Genomic DNA, 19,740 nt, shown 5'->3' with positions numbered 1-19,740 from the left:
AATTAAGTTTTCACTGTTTTCACTGTACAATGTATAAGTGTATGGTCATACTGTATCCAGGTAGCACACATACATATAATAGCAACATTGCCAAGATTCACCGCAAATATGCAAAATCAAACAATAAAAACCTAGCTTTAACCATCAAAATGTATAAAATATTACAATTGAACAGCCAATTTTCTCTTCTCTGGAGACGCTTAATGCACCTTTTCTTTAACTTTCTGTTTTCTTAGAAGCAATAAGCTAAAAGTGAAGCGTTAACTTTACTAAAAACGGTATTACTATTAAGCTGCAACTCTTGCTTGCATTCCAACAGAAGACAATAATAATGAATTAAAAAATATTTTTGTGGATAGTACCCTACTACTACATCCGTTTGCTTTCCTATTTCCAGTGTATGATGATGACTGGTTCTTACCTTCTGTCTCCTTCGCATATTAGAGACCTCTCTGTATTTCCACATCATCTGCTTCTGGTGCACCCTTTCAAGATATTTACTGCACATTCTCCCTTCTCTGATCCTCTGCCCTGAACTTTCAGACAGATAATAGGATTTTGTTAACTGGGCAGTTGAAAGACATCACATGCCTTTCCATGTAGAATAATCAAAAAAATTGTGTATCCTAGGTTTTTCACAGCCTGTGCCTAAGTAACAGAGTTCTGACACACTGTCTCATCACCTACCTACTCGACTGTGTCTGCAGGTGGCAGGTATAGTTTCAGAAGCATTGCATGCTACATAATTAAGTCCTGGGTAGACCATGGAAATAATATTTTGCGACTGTGATTAATTGTATTTCTGTTGCAGTTATAACTTATACTTGCAAGATACAGCTCAAATTGAATTGGTATCTTTTTACTTAAATGTATTAAGAAAACAGATGACTGAAATATCTGTCTGGCAATATTCAAGTTCATCACTAGACATTTAAATACACACCTTATCTGCAAAATTTTTCTACCTAATTTAATGTAGAATTTGTTTTTTAAGCAAGCAGAAGTGTACTCAAAGAAAGGTACTTCTGCAAATATATCAGCACATAGGTTTTTTTTTCCACTTTCATGGGTAACTTCACAATTAAACAGCTTTAGTGCATTCTATTGCACAGACCAGAATGGTCACCAGTCTGTCCTGTATAACATCTTGCATGCTGTATAGTCATGAATGTTTGTTACACTGCCAATTAATTTGTAATGAAAATATTTAACAAAGGGTGATTTTTCCAGCTGGAAGCAAAGTTATTCCCTATTCCCTATCCTCTTTAACACCACTACCATCATCTCCCTCGAGCCAGTATCATGAGATCTTTATCATCTCAAAGTGATGTTAAAAATAGGCAGATGGGAAATCATTTTAATACCTTATGTGGAGGATAGTATCCCCCAGTAGTGCAACTGCCCTCCTAATATTGGACCTTGGCACCAGCATTTCAGAAACCCACTCCCAATGTATGATACTTTCTGTATGCCCTTGTTGGAGGTCTTTTGTTTGCCTCCTTTATTCAGTGTTTCATCATGACAACTGAAAGTGACATTTCAAAAGCTAAGAGGATTTTACATAACAGGACCCCTATTGTCATTCTTCATTTCCTTTCAATTCAAGCACATTTGCTGCATTTTCATTATGTAGGAGATCATGCAGCATGTCAGCACACAAAGTCTCTTCCTTCCTGCTGGCAAGGTACATGAAGAGTAAGTCTCAGGGCCAGAGACTTATTCTTGCACAGAATACAGAAATGGCTTTTATTAAGGGAGGCTAACAGCCTGTGCCAAAAACTAGCTTCACATGGACATAGGAAGAATCTAAACAAAAGCTTATGAATTTTGTCATATAAAATGTTCACAGTGACAACAATACAACAATGCAATGATTGAGAAGAGAAGAATAGAGAAGATGAGAAGAGATAGAGAAGATAGAAAAGAAAGGTAACTGACTACATTAACTGGCACAAAGGACTCACAACTATAATAGAAGTGTGGGGCTCATGTCTCATCCATCATCTCTTAAACAGGTTGAAAAGAGGGCACTTAGATATGGTCAGAGAATGGAGAAAATTTTGGGAAAATACTTCTGAGAAGAGGAAGATTTATTAGGCTTCTGCATTTCTCCGAAGATTCTAGTTTTATGATTTAAAGACCTCCATGACCACCAGTTGATGCTCTAACAGGACTAAAAATGGACAGCACATAGCAGTGCTGAATTAATTGAAACCCTGCTGAGAGTCCTATGGGATCTACTTTGCTCTTGCTCCACTTGTGAATTCCTTTCTCGTCTTCTGCTTCTTCTTCACTAGGAAAAAAGAAAAGTCTGATTGTTTAACCAGCAGCACAGGAATAGATGGATCTGTCTCACTATAAGAAGAAATAAGCCCAAAGAGAGTATCTCAGATTGAGGAAAATGGAGGAGGAACTAAAGTATAAAAGCAAAATCTGCTGTCAAGGCCCTGATAATCTGAGGATATAAACATAAACACATATGTCCTTCTATGTTTTCTGTATTTCCTTTTCCCCTCATTTTCTCTTCGCATTTGCCTTTGACTGTCTTGCCAAATAGGAAAGGTGAATCTAAGTAGCAGAACTATCATATTCTTAACTGATAAAATGATAGAAAGAATAACAGAAATCCTCACCATTTAAAGAGAATTTTGATATATTTTGATTTATTGATCAGCCATCTCAACATGCTCAATGCTGCCTTCTGATCGTTTTTTTTTTTTTCTGATCTACCCAACACATGTAACAATTACTCTTTAATTTTCCAAACTTTCATAAATGCACATAATAATAAGTATTAATAAGTAATTAAATAAATAATAATAATAAATTCTTGCTATCTCAACTGGAAATATGAATCTTGTATGTTTAATGCTGCAGTAAAATAGGATAGTATGGTCTGCTAATACATGTGATAACTGGATTACCAAAAATTATATTCCACATGAGAAGTCCCCAATGAAAAGTAATTTGTGCCTACATTCCTTGACACCAATGTACTGGCCAGGGGGTCAGATTGGTTTCTGTTGGAAGGGACCTTAAAGGTCATCTGTTTCCAAGCACCCCTGCCACAGACAGGAACACCTTCCACTAGACCAGGTTGCTCAGATCTCCATCCAACCTGGCCTTGAACACTTCCAGGTATGGAGCACTCACAACTTTCCCAGGCTACCTGTGCCTGTGTTTCACCACTGTCACATTAAATAATTTCTTCCTAATATGTAATATAAAATTAGCCTCTTTCAGTTTAAAGCCATTTATTCCTGTCCTGTCACTGCCCTCATAAAAAGTTCCTCTTCAGCCTTCTTGAAGAAAAGCAATAGAGTCAGGAGTGTTTTCTTCTTATCCATTAGATATTTGGGAGCATTCCTTAGTAAGACATGATTCTTTGTATTGATACATGTACTGGGATTTTCCCAGGTTATTTATAAAAATGATCAGGCAAGTACAACCTGGCTCCGAAACATATGATTAGAGACATCATTGCTTAAGGATTTCAGGTTGCAAAATAAATTTTGGTGTATGATAAGTGCAGCTCTAAATATATACAATATAAGCAAAACGTTTTGTGGTCCCAAACTGAATATCCTGTAGTTTCCACTACAGTCTCTACACACTGTTACTGTTTCCAGATGATCTTCAGTATCCTTCAAAAAATAAGCAGAAGAAAGCAGTAGATAAATCTATCTTGTCCCAAACCATTTCATTATGTTTTTGTGGGTTTCTTTTAGTTGCTTTGTTGTTTTATTTTAGTTTAGTTTGATTAAGTATTCTCACTTTTCATTCAGAGTTCTACAATGAAAAGAGATTTTTTTTTCTATTTGAAATGTAAGCAGTTGCACATGTATAATTAGTGGAGATGCTTGGATTCCATTTAAAGAAAAGGGTTCAAGTTTTTCAATGGACTAGTACTTAACTATGTCTTTTCAAATGCATCCCAAAATCTCAAAAAGGCAAACAAGCAGCAAAGAAAGCTAGGAAGTATTTCTTTATTTTTAATGGGCATATATTATAATATACATTATGAATAAAAAACAAGTATCTGTTATCAATACATTTTTAATATAATATATATTTAATACTAGTTATTGAAAAGAATTATCAATGCTTTCATATAGTACATGAAACAAAACTCAAGACCTTATAAAACATGTCCTCCCCTCTATAACTTCTATTTTTTTTTAAGTCATTAATTTTTTCTTAGTTGCTGCTAATCAATGTATCTCTTCTTTTGCTTTCTTCACTGATTGTCTGACTATGGAAATTATCTGGAATTGTTTATCTCTGTCTCACTCTAATTAATTCTTCTGACATCTGTTCTACAAAATCTGATTTGCACTGGTATACATAAAAAACTAAAACTTTGGAAATAGCTGTTTGAAAAGTAGTGTGTCATTATATATGCTTATGCACAACTCTGCTTTTGCCTCTATTATTTGTCTCAACAGGGTTTTTTTGGTCTAACTGTGCTACCTCAGTTTAGATTCCTCTTCAGATTCTCTCTGAACCCAGTTTCATTTATTTCTCAACATTTTGCTGTTGCATGCTGTTTTTCCACTCAAGCTTTTTTTCAAGTGAATCAATATGGCAGAAATCTGCTTTACCCTTCAATAACCACTACGTTTATAAATACTGAACTACCAAGTCAGAATGAGAAGAACCTTTCCCTGTTTTATTAATTATATTGCTTTCAGTAGTGTTTTATTTCTACAACAGTGATATAATTTTTCAATGCAGGAGTACTGGCAACTTAAAAGAACTGCATTTAGTATAGAGATTTAATTTTATATATAAATTTCTAAGTCTGGGAAAAAACCTCTGGTGGATTTACAATTTGTTCAAATAATTTCTTTTCCCACCATCCTTAGTTGTTAATACATCTTTCTGAGCAATTTATATGTAAATATCTATTGATACAAAGGAGAGTGAATGAGGAAAACAGACAAGCTACACCACATACATTACAGTAGATTTTCTTAAAAGTTCTCCTTTCAGCTAAAACAGTAGAAAGAAATAGCAGCATCAGTGTCTTTGATGTAGGACCTGTTGCTCTATTTCAATATCACTGCATTAGAGAGCAAACCAGGGGGCATGTAGAGCTTTTTAGTCAGGTGAGCTGTGGCATCTTTGTTTGTAGAAGTTCTCAAGCCACCTCTGGTCAGTCTACATGGGGCAGCTGCACAAGCCACATTGTCTCTACAGGCTGCATAACCCCTAATGCAGATAGGTTTAGGGTTAGCCAGTACAGTCTGTACTTAGTGCCTGAGCTAGTTTTGATCTAGCTTACCACTGCTGCAATCACCCTTCTGATTGCTTCAGGCTCATGGCTCTTTATTCTCATTGTATAAGGTAAAATGCTGAACAGATTACTTAAAGCAGTGGGATAAAGGTGAAGAGAAACCTCTAAGGTTTGATTCTCAGGGGAAATATAGGAAAGAGATGAGAGTGAAGCTTTGGAATTTCACAGAATCACAGAATATTAGGAGCTGGAAGGGACTCACATAGATCAACTCCAGCATTTCAGTGAATAGCCTTTATGGAGATCAAACCCACAACCCTGGTGTTGATAAGACTGTGCACTAGCCAACAGAACTAATGCATCAATACACACAAGTTACTTACATATCTGTATTATGTCTGTGCACATAAGATCTGAATATGCAACTCTATATACTAAAATGAGTTATGCTTCATAAATGAAGCACAAGAAACACTGACCAATTTCCTCAGAAAAAGAAAACAAAACAAAAATAAATACAATATTCCAAATTTTTTCAGTTTTGAGAACTACAGTATATAGTCAGCTTTGCATATACTTTTGCTGAATCTGTAATGAAAAAGACTTGTTTTACATTATATATTTTCTCCTTTGCCCAGCTGGGGAGGGAATTGATGGAGCAGCTTTTTTGGGCACCTGGCATCTGGCCAGGTTCAACCAACAAGGGCACTACACTTATATAAGGTCACCCACTTCACAGATTTCTCTTTTCATAAAAGCACAACTTTTAAACATTCATTGTGCCTTTAATATGTAGAAGGAATGTGAACTTTACAAACAGGATGAAAGAATTGGTTTGGGTTTGACAAATGTACACCAGCTCAGGCTTCTTTACCTGCCTGGCCTTCAGCTTCCAGCCTGAAAGACTCGAGCCAGGTGTCCCCAGTATCCTAAGTCACAGCATCCACCCCTGTGTAGATGGAAGTCTGGAATACTCTCTGCTGCCTACCTTTAAAAATAGGAATTCAATCTGTACCTGTGGTAAGGTGAATTAAGGTCTACTGCTTGTCTTATCTCCATTGACTTTAACAGAAGGTTGCACATATGCATCTTGGCAGCTACTGCTTCAAGAATCAGAGCTTTGATCCCTATTGTACTACTTTGTCTTAACCTGTGGCTCCTGAAATGTCTGCTCCCCCATGCAACTTATTTTTCCTGAGTCCTATCATCTTCAATCATTTCCATAAGTAGTTCCTCCTCCTCCATCTGTCCTCCTGGAACTACTGGTTTGCTAAGAACTTTTTACTCCAAATCCTTGTGTGATTAACAGCTCAGAAAAAAAAAAAAAAGTGGATTTTGCCAGATACATGACATTTTATCACACATCACTTTGATGAAGATTTTTACCACATCTGGCAGCTCAGAATATGCAGGAATATTTCTGATTAAATTGAGCAAATTCAGTTCCAATCACACTTAGGCATAAGAAAGCAATAGGCATTCAACTCCTGTTCTGCTCTTTAGTTAAACATGAAAAATATGCATCTCAATGTCTCTGTAATTAATATTGACCAAAATGATTCACATAAAGTTAGTTGAACAGGTTATTTCTTTTCAATAATTATATATTTAAGCATATGTTTTACCTTTATCATCTCCTTTTTAAATAAACCAAACATTTTAGGCAAAAAGAAAATAAAATCATAATAAAAAACTATCAAAAAGTTTCAAATAAATTATTCAAGTTGCAGAACAAAACCTGTATATCTAAAACATTTTTAATTGCAAATGTAAACATCAAACTTGCTGTTTGCAAATAGATATATCCCAACATAAATTTTCAAAGATTTGCCACATTAATAGTTCTAAATGCACCAATAAGCTCATTAGGTGGATCAGAAACTTTCATTTTGCCATCAATCTTTATTAGTTGCAGTTGAGTTCTGGTATTGAATCACAGTAGATTAGTTCAGCTCAGGTCACAGGTATTTGCATGCCTATTTTGTCTGTAGATAGACTAATCCATTTGCAAAAATTCAAAAACATGCTTATAGGAGAGGTTAAAAACCCCCAACTCTTTTACATCACACATTGTAAGCACAAATTACTTTATAAACTACTGCAGACTCCAGACTACTGTAATATTTTCTATTTATCATTTTCTGGTAAATATATATATGACATAGATAATTACAAGAAATGCAATTAGCAACCCTTCCTAAAATTATCCTATTTTAGAATAGAAAAAAACTATAGACTAACATTTGGGAAATAAAGATTTTGGTAGAGGACTCTTTCAGGAAGGAAACACAAATACATGCACCATGTCAAAAATACATGCACCTGTCATCCTGTTGCTGCATTGGAAGTTAGAGCCATGTAAGTGATGGGCTGACTGAAAGTTCTACATATTTATTTCCTGGACTCCTTGTTTCTGTTCAATAGCTACTCCCAGTACCTGAAAACAAATATCACCTTCACTGGACATAGAAATAAATGTTACCTTCATCAGTCTTTCCTCAGGGTTACATCTTCTTAGCATTGAACAGGCTGCTTCTGTTCTGGTTTCAGAGTACTGAGATCTGCACATAACATTATTGCCTTGGAACCTCCACAGCATTATGGATTAGCAGAAAACACTGATCACTACAAATTAAATATTGAAGGTGGATTTTTTGATTGAATTAATATAAAATTATTTTTCAATGCATTATTCATTCAGTAAGAAAGTTTGGATGGTATATTACTTTGATTTTTAGACTATCGGTCCAGAGTACACAAAAGGCCTGGTTTTATTTCAAGTTAGTAAAATATTTTAGTGACACATGAATACCATAAATAAAGAAAAGATTACTTGTACAATTTTTCTGGTAGTATTAATCCATTAGTACTTTTCTTTAATGAAGCGGACAGATACAACTTACACTAGATCTCACCAGTGAAATATCAGGTTAGTTCATGACTGGAAGACCTCAAAGTAAAGGATACAACAGCTGAAATCCTGGCCCAGAAGAAGAACAGATACTAAGTAAAGTTACAATTTCATCTGGTCAGGTTTCTCCAAATTTACCATTTTGTGTTAAAAAAAATGAAGAAAATAATTTCCTAAACAGCTCTTTTATTAGGAAAGGAGTTTTAGCAAAAGCTGATGAATTCTAATGATGCCTAATCAAATTCTTTTCTGAGTAATTATTAGTTGTCCTCACACATTTGAATTGACCTTTTTTAATCATACTCTTATTTTTTTCCTTTTTGTAAACAACTGTGTTACAGTATTTTCATGCACAGTTTGTCTTCTATCTGCATTTTGAGTGCAATGACTGTCTTCCTGTTATCTGTCTGTTCATTCCTTTTAGCATCTGTGCAAGTAAACATACAGTTTCCCATCAGATGATACAGTAAGAAGGTAAATCCAGCCAATTTTTTTACTTCCAACAGCAATCAATACAAGCTCAAGGAAGAATTTATAGTAGGAATCTCCTGTATGTAAATATCTCTCTTTGGGGATACATTTTCTGGTAATGTATTTTTTCAAACTCTAATATCACCAGTCTAAATCTAAATTTGGAGCAGCACAGCAACCAGATGATCAACTGTATAATACTGCAGGTGATGTGGCTTTTGTGTATATCTCTTCATTCTGCTAACAAAATCCAACATTTTATAGGAGTTCTTTGTACTTTGAAAGGCATGAGAAAACTGAGCAACTGTTTCAGCCTCTGATGTTGACACTGAGGCCTGTGACATTCAGACAAGAAGTCCATTGAAGACAGTGACTAAGTTTGCATGAGCTCTGTTATCAATAGGAGAATGGTAAAGTTGGTAAACAACAACAATTGGAAAGTCAGGTAAATAGGAAGGATATCTCTAAGAAGCAAAGCCTGAGTAAAAATGGATTAATGTCACACATAAACCAAAGCTCCTCAGATCCATGAAAAGTAGTAAATCCAAAATATTCTTTTTCAAACATAGGATTTGCAAAGTTACTTCAGAGAGTGGGAGCTATCTTATGGGTCTTTGGTCTTGACTCCTCTTTTGAAATGCAAAGTGCTTCATAAGCATTGTTTGAGTGTATTTGTGCAAAAAGCTGCTTTCTTGCAATTCTTACTAGCACAATGACAGTCTGTTCAGAAAATTTGTTATTCAAAGTAGACAATATTATGGTCCATGTGTTTTGCTTTGTTTTGTTTCTCTGTTATTTTGGATTGTTGGTTTTGATTTGTTGTTGGTTTCATTTTGAGAAAAAGCAAATTGTGTAACAACTATAATGTATAAGCAAAGAAGAGATATCACATCTTTCCTTTGTACCTGAGAAGGCAGAGAGAGAGCAAGCCTTCTTGCTCTGCAGATGCCATGACATGCTATAGGTCTGCATACCACAAACATGATCTAGAAAAACAACAAAAAGCCTTTCCTGTTGAAGCCAGTTGATATTTATCCATTTTCTTCAATGTACTAATTGAGAAGTGAATGAAAGGAAGGTGCAATGGTCAGCTGAGACTATTGAGAGTTAACATTGAAAGATATTAGTTGTTTAGCTGAAATAAATGTTGTATAGAATGAGTTACACAAGCAGAATACTATGTGTTTAGTGTGCTGTTTGCCTTAGCATGAGTAACTTTGATGATGAAGCCTTAGGCTGCAAGCTGTGAACTTACACCTAGATATGCTTTTGGCTGGAATAGATTATAGGAATTCATTTTCATAGTAACTTTTCATAGTAACTATCCTAGTAGCTAGTACAGTGATTTACTTTGTCTTTAGTATGGGACAATATTGAAAGCACACTGATGTTTTGGTTGTTGACAAGTAATGGTTAGCCCAGATCCAGAGCTTTTTTAGTTTCTCAGGTTCTACCAAAGAGCAGGTGCAGCAGCAGTGTAAACAAGACGCTGCAGCTGCCAGCAGAAGCTGTAACTCCACAAGATGAGAACAGTGGACAACATGCCTGCTCAGACAAATTGAAAGAATACAAGAAGTTGTTAAAGGACTCCAAAATCACCATTAGAACAAGAAACTCACACATGGCATGGGAAGAGTGAGTGAGAGGTGGATGCAGAGTTCATAAGGGTAAAATTGCCTGGGGATTTATTTCTTTGTTCTGTGTCACTCTCTGGAGGTACCCAGCTTGAGCTGACCTGCTGCTGTTATTTAGAGCTGACCTGCTCTATTATTTATTTTTATAAATCCAGTGCCTGAGACTTTGCTAAGGAAAACCTAAGTTCAAACCCAAAGAAGGAGGAAGCATGTCCATGAGTGAGCACATGTGTGAGCAAGGAGTTGGCTCATGGAGCCTCCTGCTGCAAAGGGACTCTGGTCTTTGCAGCTAAAGTTTCAAGTGTTGTGTTTGTGACTCCTTGAATAGCATGAGGATGCTCAGGCAGCAGCTTCCCCTTTAACAGTAAAACAGGTGCCAGGTGAATGTGTGTGTATCTATATATTTAGGTGCAATGCTTAATGAAATTCTACTCCACCAGCCAAACGTAATAAGATAATTTTCTCTTAATCATGCATAAAATAATATTTCTATGCATTGTTTATTTACTATTAATGAATTCCATTTTATTTCAAAATGCAAACATGTTTAAATTAATGGTGAAAAATAATTATTGTAATTCCTGTACAGTGACCTTCCACATAGTGATCATAACATGTACTGAATAATGATTTTAACCCCAGAAGAACTTCTGCCAAGTACTAAGCAGAGAGAAGACGAGTGACTTGTTCAAGTTCATACAGGAATAGAAAGCTAAGAATAGAAATCCAGGAATAGAATTCATGGGGCAGAGTAACGGCTCTAATTGAGGCAGAAACTTAGCCTTTTCTTTTCCAAAGGTTTAGTTCTGTGGTTGACAAGAATTATTGATTTAATCTGTTTATTCATTACTAGTAATATGTCATATTTGAAAACTCTGCTCTATCTAAGTTGATGGAATAGTAAACTGAAGAGGGAAGTGTGACCACATGTCAGTTTTACAAAGCAAGCTCTATGTAGCCAGGGCATGTTTTAGGATTGGCCTCTGTGCAGGAGCTACCCCCATGTCAGACCTGCCGCTGCCCAAAGCTGAGCCCATCAGTGACTTTGGTGGCACCTTTGTGATAACCTATTTTAAAAAAAAGGTAGAAAAACCAGAGCAACAGCTGTGTGAGAGAGAAAACCCTGCAAACACCGAGGTTGGAGGAAAAAATGGAGGGAGGAGGTGCACCAGGCTCCAGAGCAGAGATTCCTCACTCCCATGAGCCCATAGAAAGCTGCAGTGTCTCAGACATCTACCCTGCAGGCCATGGACAGCCCCACACCAGAGCAGATGGAGATCCCACAAAGGAAGCTGTGACTCATGAAGAGCTCAAAAAGAAGCCAGCTCTGGACTAGACCTTGCAACCTGCGGAGAGGAACTCATGCAAAAGTAGATTTTCTGGCAAGAGCTGTGTCCTGTGAGGGACTTTACACTGGAGCAGTTTGTTCATGGAGGACTGCATGGCACTGAGTGAGGGGCAGGGAAAAAGGATCATGAGTGAAGAGCAGCTTGAGAAAATGAGTGGAATTAAAAGAAAATTATTTTACTTTTGTTCTTATGTATAACTATCCTACTCTCTTATTAATTTGCAATATAGTAAATAGTTTTCCCAAAAGTCAAGCCAATTTTACCCATGGTAGTAAGTGGTGAGGGATCTCTTTGTCCTTTTCTTGCCCCATAAGGCTTTTTCATCTTTCTTCCCTTGCTCCACTGAAGAGGTGAATGATAGATATGTTTGGTTTAATTTCCTAAACTGTTATTTCTACTCCTGTGTGAATGCTTTAAAAATAGATATGAAATTTCTCTCTGGATCTTGCACACTTTAGCTGGAGTTAGACATATTCCTTCCTGGATTTCATTCCATTGATGTAAAGTGACTCATGTGAAATCAGATGGTAGAAAAATGATGGAAGATGGCAACAAAGAAAAAAATCTTCCTCATCTGTAAACACTTCTGTTTAAGCTCAATTGTTTGTTCATTACCAATTAATGTGAGCATTCCTTTATCACTCTGGAAGGTAAATCATGGCATTAACTATGATTTCCAGCACAGTGTGTTATCTTGAAATTAACAGTTCACAGTATTGTTGATGCTGCCTTTTGCAATTTTCTTGTGTCTGGGCTTTGGTGTGTAGGAATTGCAGTGTAGAAATTTGACTCATATAAGACAGAACCACACAATTGTTTACATTTTATGAAGGTCAGATCTCTCCATGAAAACAAATTACACATTTCTTTTCAAATGAAACCAAGAACTGGGAAAAAAAAGATTGATTGCATGTCAGACTTGAAATAAGTGGCAAAGGCCTGAGTTGAAATACTTCTCTACTTCTCGGAGCAGGAAGAAATACATTCACTCCACGATACAAACTTTCATATCTTGGATCTATATGTGACATCAAAACTGTTCATAAAGTGAAGAACCCTTCATTTGTGAGCAAAGAAAACACATTTTGTGTTTGTCTGGTAAGTCTTACCCTAAGAAAATTAAAGAGTAAATTATTAGGCCATAATTAATTTATTATGCTGACAAATGACCTAAAGATCAAGCTGCAGAAGGTATTTTTTTTCTGTCTTACAGTGACTTCTGAGTTGCTCCTGTAATATTTTTCATCATATCCTTCTCCAGATTAAGCCTAAATTTTGCATCTAGCCTGAAACAATGGCCTCAAAGACAGATGTGCAAATATTTCTTATTTCATCTGGTTGGAAATTTTTTTTAAATTATCATGGTTTAGAAGCAGATCATTAGTATAATAGCAATGAGCCCAACAGAAAGTTCAAAATATCATATAATATACTGAATGACAACTTAGAAGTAGCATGAAATTACTCTAAATAAGACTAACTCTTACTTTCACTTATGCTGCTTTAAAATTATTTACATTTCCTTCTGTGTTGATGAGATCAGATTTATAAAAGTTGAGATAAACCTGGAAAGTGAAGTGAAGGGGGTGGTGTTTAGTGAGATGTGATACTCCCATGCAAGGGAAAAAAAAGCATAGAAGAATGCAACAGAATAGGGTGAGAAGCAATTTTTTTCAGTGAGATGATTTCATCATATAGCCAACAATCCTGAGTGTAGATTACTCACTCCAGATGCTTTGGAGATCATTAACACATTCCAGGAATGTGATAGGCACACAGTTTCTATGAAGTTTCATTTAAAACGTCACTCTTAAAATTATGACAAAAATAAAAATTATTTATATTTTATAAGAGCATCTCATGTAGGACGAGATGGATGAGAACTGGAACATGGTCAGTCTCTGTCTTGGGAACCTACAAACCACGTGCAGTTGGTGATGCTCAGCCAATGCAACAAGCAACTTGCAAATGCAGTACAGACATGAGAACCAGCAAAGGATGAAACAAAGTGATAGTCAAGGAAGATTATCTGTGAAGCAGACTAGCAGACTTAATGAATAGAGGAAAAGCTGTAGATGACAGAACCACAGTGTGGTACAGCAAACAGAAAGATTATAACAAACTGCAAATTTTCATTTCTATATGCAGCTATTATTTTACACACACACATAGCTAGGGATATGGACAAGCAAGGGGTCAAAAACAAGACATAGCTCAGATACTGATCTTCTCCCCATTGATGACAAAAGGAATTACTTACAAGAACTTGCTTAAGCAGGACCCTCATTTTATTACCCCATTCACCAGACAGCATATTTCTAAACCTTATAATCCAAGTAAGTTTTAGAAAGGGAAACTGAAACAATTATGAGTCATCATTCATCACTACTTTACTCTACATGTGCAAGAACAGCCATTAATTTATTCAAAGTTTATCTAACTTCCTCTCTGTTTTTCCAAGAAGTACATTTCCAAATGTCTATGGAAGGATAGAGGTTTAGAGAATTTGTATATTTTTAGTGCTGTTGTTGATTAGAAATGCAGAAAAACTGCACTTTCCCTACAAATACCTAGAATGTAGATCAGAACGTTTTAAACTACCCATGTGGATTAAAAGGATGTTACTACATAACAAATTATTTTGGTTTATATTCTGCAGAGACCTCCCAGATTTATACAATTATCAAACTGCAAAGAATGTATAAGTCTTCCATACATTGAATATCCTATTTTGCATATATGTACTAGCCCCATGTAAATGTCCTGGTTACCTTAGGAAAACAAAATAAACTCTCACCTGTGCATCTGCCCTTGATGTCTATCAGCTGATAGACACTTTAAGTATCTTAGTCCCAATTAAATTCTTTTTAATGAACAATAAATCTAAGTATCTTAGTTTTGAATTGAATACCATTTCAATTTCAATTTCTAAAGTATCCATTGCAATTTTGTTTTATTATCTGCTGCTTTATGTTGAATTGTTCCTAATTATCTGAAAGAGATTACTTTGTTTTAGCTAGGGAACTCTTAAAAAAGATTTTTTTAAATCTTGTATGTTCATTATTTTTGGTTTTGCTTCTTGCACAATTTTTAGGGCTTCACATTCCTTCTCTATCCTAATCATAATTTGTGAAAAAATGACATTCTTTACAATCGATACCCTACATTTCTTTTCTTGTTTTGTTTTGTAAGGGTTTCCACTCTCTTTGGAGGTAGAATGCATCTCTGTCATCTGAATGGAAGTTCCAAAGCTGCCTCCTCAGTTTGACTGTTCTTTGGTTTGTTCTTCAGCTTTATTGTCACTGCATTACATCTGCCTCCAAAGATTTGCTACTGTCTTCACTTATGTCTCTCTTTGGAGTATCACTGCCTTCTCTTTCAAATACATTCTTTTCCTTGGTAAATATACCTTTCCAGTTGTTCTAGAAATAATATCTGGGATTTATATACTTATGTACTGATAAAGTTTTCTTAGAGACTGCCACAGCTTTCTAACAAATAAAGTGGACAATCTGACAATAAAGATCTGATCCCAAAAATTATCTCTGAAATAAACATTGGAGACTAGTTTTTACAGACTTGGATCCAAAGCACTTGACTTTATCAAACTGCCTTTATCAATCCTGTATCAAGCTGAATAAAGATGGGCAACCAGCCTTTCTGTAGTGGGAACAAAAATAAGGCTGGGAGAATGGAACTGAGTGCTATGGTAAGAGAGCCACTATTCTGCACATCTGCAGTCAGGTGGTTTCCTTAAAATTTGCTCTGTATTCCTGGTGTTCTACCTCAACAGGAAAATACTTTGCAGTTTATTAAACTCCTGTTTCTCCTGAGAGACCCAGGATATCACAGGGCTTGTCTTTTAATGCAATATAAACATTTCCTCTTGGGAGAAGATACCATTTTCACTCCCTCAAGTAAACAGCACTTGAAATCAGTTCTGATTAGTGTTCTCCCTATTTCATTCAGAATCAATTAATGAAGGATATTGAACCTGTGAATTACCTGTCATCCAAAGCCTTGTGGTGTGTTTACAAAAGCAAATGGACTATATTATAATAGTATTGTATATTAAAATGGAGCTATTTATTAATGTTTGTTTTTTTTTCTAGAGCATCCTAGTGCAAACATTACCCTGGAAATAAACTATACAGTTATTTCTCCTTGCAGTTTATGCTTTGATTTCCATCCCATCATTGCTATCACCCCTTCAAAATGCGACTAGGATACCGAATATTTACACTGCAGCTTCAGGAGTATTTCACTGCAGAAAAATCACTTTGAGCTTACAGGAAAAGAGGAATTTTAAGATGTCTAGTAGATTTTTTTACCAGTCTTTTTTCCAATCTGACTCTCCACATAGTATCTATCTCCTCATGGAAGAAAGGCAACTACATCAAGTTTTAAAAGATGTCTGCAATGCAGTGAAACAGTGCTAGTTTAAGGATAGATTTTTCTTATGGGCAAGGAGCAGGAGACTGAGGCTACTTTTAAAAGTCCATTTGCCAGGCTGCATGGAGTTCCATTTGAATGCTGTGCAGCCAAAAGTTCTGTGCAGGCTAGGAAAAAAAAAAAAAAAAAGAAAAAAAAAAAGATAAATGGGTAGAGTAAGTTTAACAGGAAGAAATTGAACACTTGGTAGAGGGTATGTGCTTTGATTTTCTGTTTATTTGTCTCAACAGAGTAAAAAGAAATATTTTTGAATTCTTGAAGCTATTTATGAGATAAGTTTGTTATTCATTTAAGTTACATTTAATGCCTGAATCTATTTTTTATGTTTGTGAAGCTGACTGCTGTTTGTTGACATACTCTGTAATCATTACTCAGTATTACAATGAAAATCATTAACACAAATTATTACCCAGTGTCTGTAGGGTGTACAGAGTTCATATGTACCTCTGTAGCAAGCCAGCTCATTATTGACTGTGAGCAAAAAAGTCACACATTGGTATTTTCCATGCTACAGCTGCAACACTATGTACGCCCATCTTCATTATTTTATACAAATTTTTCTGTGAGCCTATGGCCATAAAATCAAACTACTCTGCTTCAAGAGGGATTGATAAGCCACCAGATTTTTTAAAACCATTTAGATACCAAAACATGTAAAATAATACCTACTGGTATTTCAAAACTGTGCAGAATTCTAATTGTCACTGACTCTTCTGTGGAACTGATGCTTAAATTCCTGAAAATTGTACAAATACCTAAATACCTTTGAAAGTCTGGCCCAAAGGTTTTTTAAATTATATTGCATTATTGGTTAATGATTTATAGTGCTGCAAATAATCCAGATGCATACAAGTTTTAATGGCATGGATTTATTCTCTTTGCATCTGTGCATCACTAATTAAACTGAAAGATAAAGAGGTGCAGCAAAATACCATCAGCAGAAAAAATAGATTTTCTTATAGAATTTTGTATGATTAATATATCTACAGTGTTTTATTACTTTCAGTATATTTAAGAAAATTAACCTTTAACTTTCTAAATAAAATAAATTGATTACTAATTATTTGGATTTTTAAAAACTCATATTTTTTAAGTAAAGGAAGAACTATAATTTAACAATGCAATATTAACTACAGTAATGACTTTTTTTCAGACAGCTATTGTTACTGGGATTTATTATAGCAATATTTTTTTTCTTTTATGTTGGAAGATGGACAGTAGAACATCTAAATTTAAAAATCAATTATTCCCCAGTGACAAATGAAAATTCCCACCAAACAGAGCACAAGTGTCTATCAGGAATGCAATAATTGGAGTTTTCCACCTCATCCAGTGCATTTAAACCTGTAGAGGATGTGGAAATTTGTCTTCTTTTAGCCTTTTCTCCTTATTAGACATAAAAGGTTAGGCATTAAACATTATTGCCAAATAATTCCTCATTCCCTATTTCTGATTGTTGTGATATTAGCACACATAATAAGCTGCTGAAAAATTCTGTACTAACATTCTAGGGAACGCATAGAGCATATTTGATCACTTTGCTACATCATATTTGAGACTTTAAAAAGAAACAGGCATCACACTTACAGAAAAGTGCTCTGTATTTTAATGGTAATTCCTTTTTTTAGTTACAAACATTTTGAGGGGGGAGGGCAGATATTAAAAATTGCTTCACAGCAAATTTGGCTAGGTAACTTTTCAATATGGTTTTCCTAAAACAGTATTCAAGTTTTTTGTACTCATCAAACACACTGTAAGCTTAGCAAGGTGGGTTTTTTAATCTTTTGCACACATTTTAATGAGAAAAGTAACATATATTTTCATGTGCATTTATGTGCTTATGTAGAATCTGTAGTGATTAATAAAAAGTTAAAGAAAAGTATATGATACATAGTGTTTTCTTTCATGGCTTTAATTTCATGCACCTACTCCCGGTTTTATGTTCCTTACCTATCAGAAAGGCAGAAAGGATGGTAAGCTTCTCTGGCATACATTAATCTTTCTGGTTGTTTAAACTGGTGTTTGCACTGTTGCAGTGCAAAATGGAAATGTTATGTAAAGTATATTAATACTTGCAGATGACATTGTTAGATGTAATTATTGATATAATCTTCATATTCTCTCTGTAAATGTGTTTCCATTCTCATCAAGATTCCTGCAGTGCACTATACATATCCTTTTTGTAAGAAATATTGAAAATGTTGTGTGCTTCACTACAAATGAAAAAAAGACTCTAAAAACCAGACATTTCACTATTTGTTTCTCAGTTAAGCACTTACCAGTAAAAAATATTTTTCTATTAAATGAAGAAGCACAACACAAAAAAAATGAAATCCCATTTCTTTCAAACAGGACAAAAGGAAAAACAAGTTGTTTAAAACGCCAATGAATTGCAAAGAAAGACTTAAAAATAGTAGCTAATTATTCTGCAAAGACATCTCCCTCTTTCATAAGTCTTCACTGATTTCTGAACTAATTTCTACTTTTCTGTTATGGAAGTTTTAATCTGAAAAGGCTACTGCAGGGCAGGTTTCATGTTGTAGGGGTTTGGTTTGGTTTTCTTTGGTCTTGGCTGGGGTTTTTTGCTGTTACATATTTCACTGTTCATAGCAAATCGCCCTCTGGATTTGTTGATGCTCAGATGTAAAATTCAGCACTCTGATTCACTGGGATGTTGTAGAACAGGCAGGATGAAGGACTAAGTAACTCCTGAGCGTGCAAAGGGAAACAAGTCTTTCATGCCTGTGCCCTGTTCCACTCAGGAAAAATTCGACTGTCCCATTGTAAACTATTCACAAGGTCTTGACTATAGAATCACATCAATGACAGCATATTTTAAATGGTTCGGTTTTTCTCTTTGTTCTTAAAAACAAGCCCTTCTGAAGAGTTATTCCATATACAATGTCAGTGGTTGGTAATAGGGACTATGTGCATGAGCTGCTCTTGTTGCCTGTGTTATTAGCACCTCATTTTATTTTGTGTTTGAGAATGAACTCATCTTTTTTTTTTCTGTAAATTCTTTATCTGGAGACATAGATTCTACCATGCTATTCTAATAGTACTAGAGACACTAACCAGTGCATGAAGTAATGCCATTATATATTAACTTATCTGACATAAAGCAACTGATACCTCTTGGTTTGAGACTGATTAAACTGATAAACCATCTGTCCACATGTCTACATTTGCCACTTGCAGTTACATTCTTCATTTTGAAGCCAGAACATTTCAAGTGTGGTCTCCAAACGCAGTGAACATTTCCCACATTAATAAGATCTTTAATAATAAAAGGTTTATTTAAAATGTGATCACAGTTGATAATGAGGCAGTGTTCAATGAGGAAAGAACATACATGTTAAAAACAATTTTGACTTAAAGCTGAAGCTTTTTTTGTTAAATATGTGTAAAAGAACATATGGGTTTTCACTGGTGAGTAATACCCTAACTGCTAGAACAATCATTCAGATTAGTAACTATATTCCTGCTTATCTATTTCTTATCTATCACTTCTAGTGATGTGTCAGCTACCATCTCTGAGCTGAAACAGCAGGACAAATTCACTGGATTCAAGCCATTCCAGGCCATTCATTCATGTAGTGCACACAAATCCTTTAGAGCAATAACTACTTGTATGCTTACATTCTCCTTGTCAGTTAATAATTGATATGAATCCTGCATCACACATTT

The 19,740-nt window shown here is 35.2% G+C and overlaps 1 long non-coding RNA gene across 1 annotated transcript in view; it reads left to right on the top strand.

Annotated features, from left to right (window-relative positions):
* LOC110473742 (uncharacterized) overlaps nucleotides 1-19,740 on the top strand; it is a 51,945-nt gene that overhangs the window by 11,970 nt on the left and 20,235 nt on the right. The window contains exon 2 of the long non-coding RNA XR_014953860.1: nucleotides 631-714. This is a non-coding gene — a long non-coding RNA (uncharacterized LOC110473742). The remainder of the gene's footprint in view (nucleotides 1-630; nucleotides 715-19,740) is intronic.

Source organism: Lonchura striata, chromosome 1 (genome assembly GCF_050655825.1).
Source record: "Lonchura striata isolate lonStrDom1 chromosome 1, ASM5065582v1, whole genome shotgun sequence".
Classification (NCBI taxonomy): Eukaryota; Metazoa; Chordata; class Aves; order Passeriformes; family Estrildidae; genus Lonchura; species Lonchura striata.
This window is presented reverse-complemented; position numbering and strand designations above follow the sequence as displayed.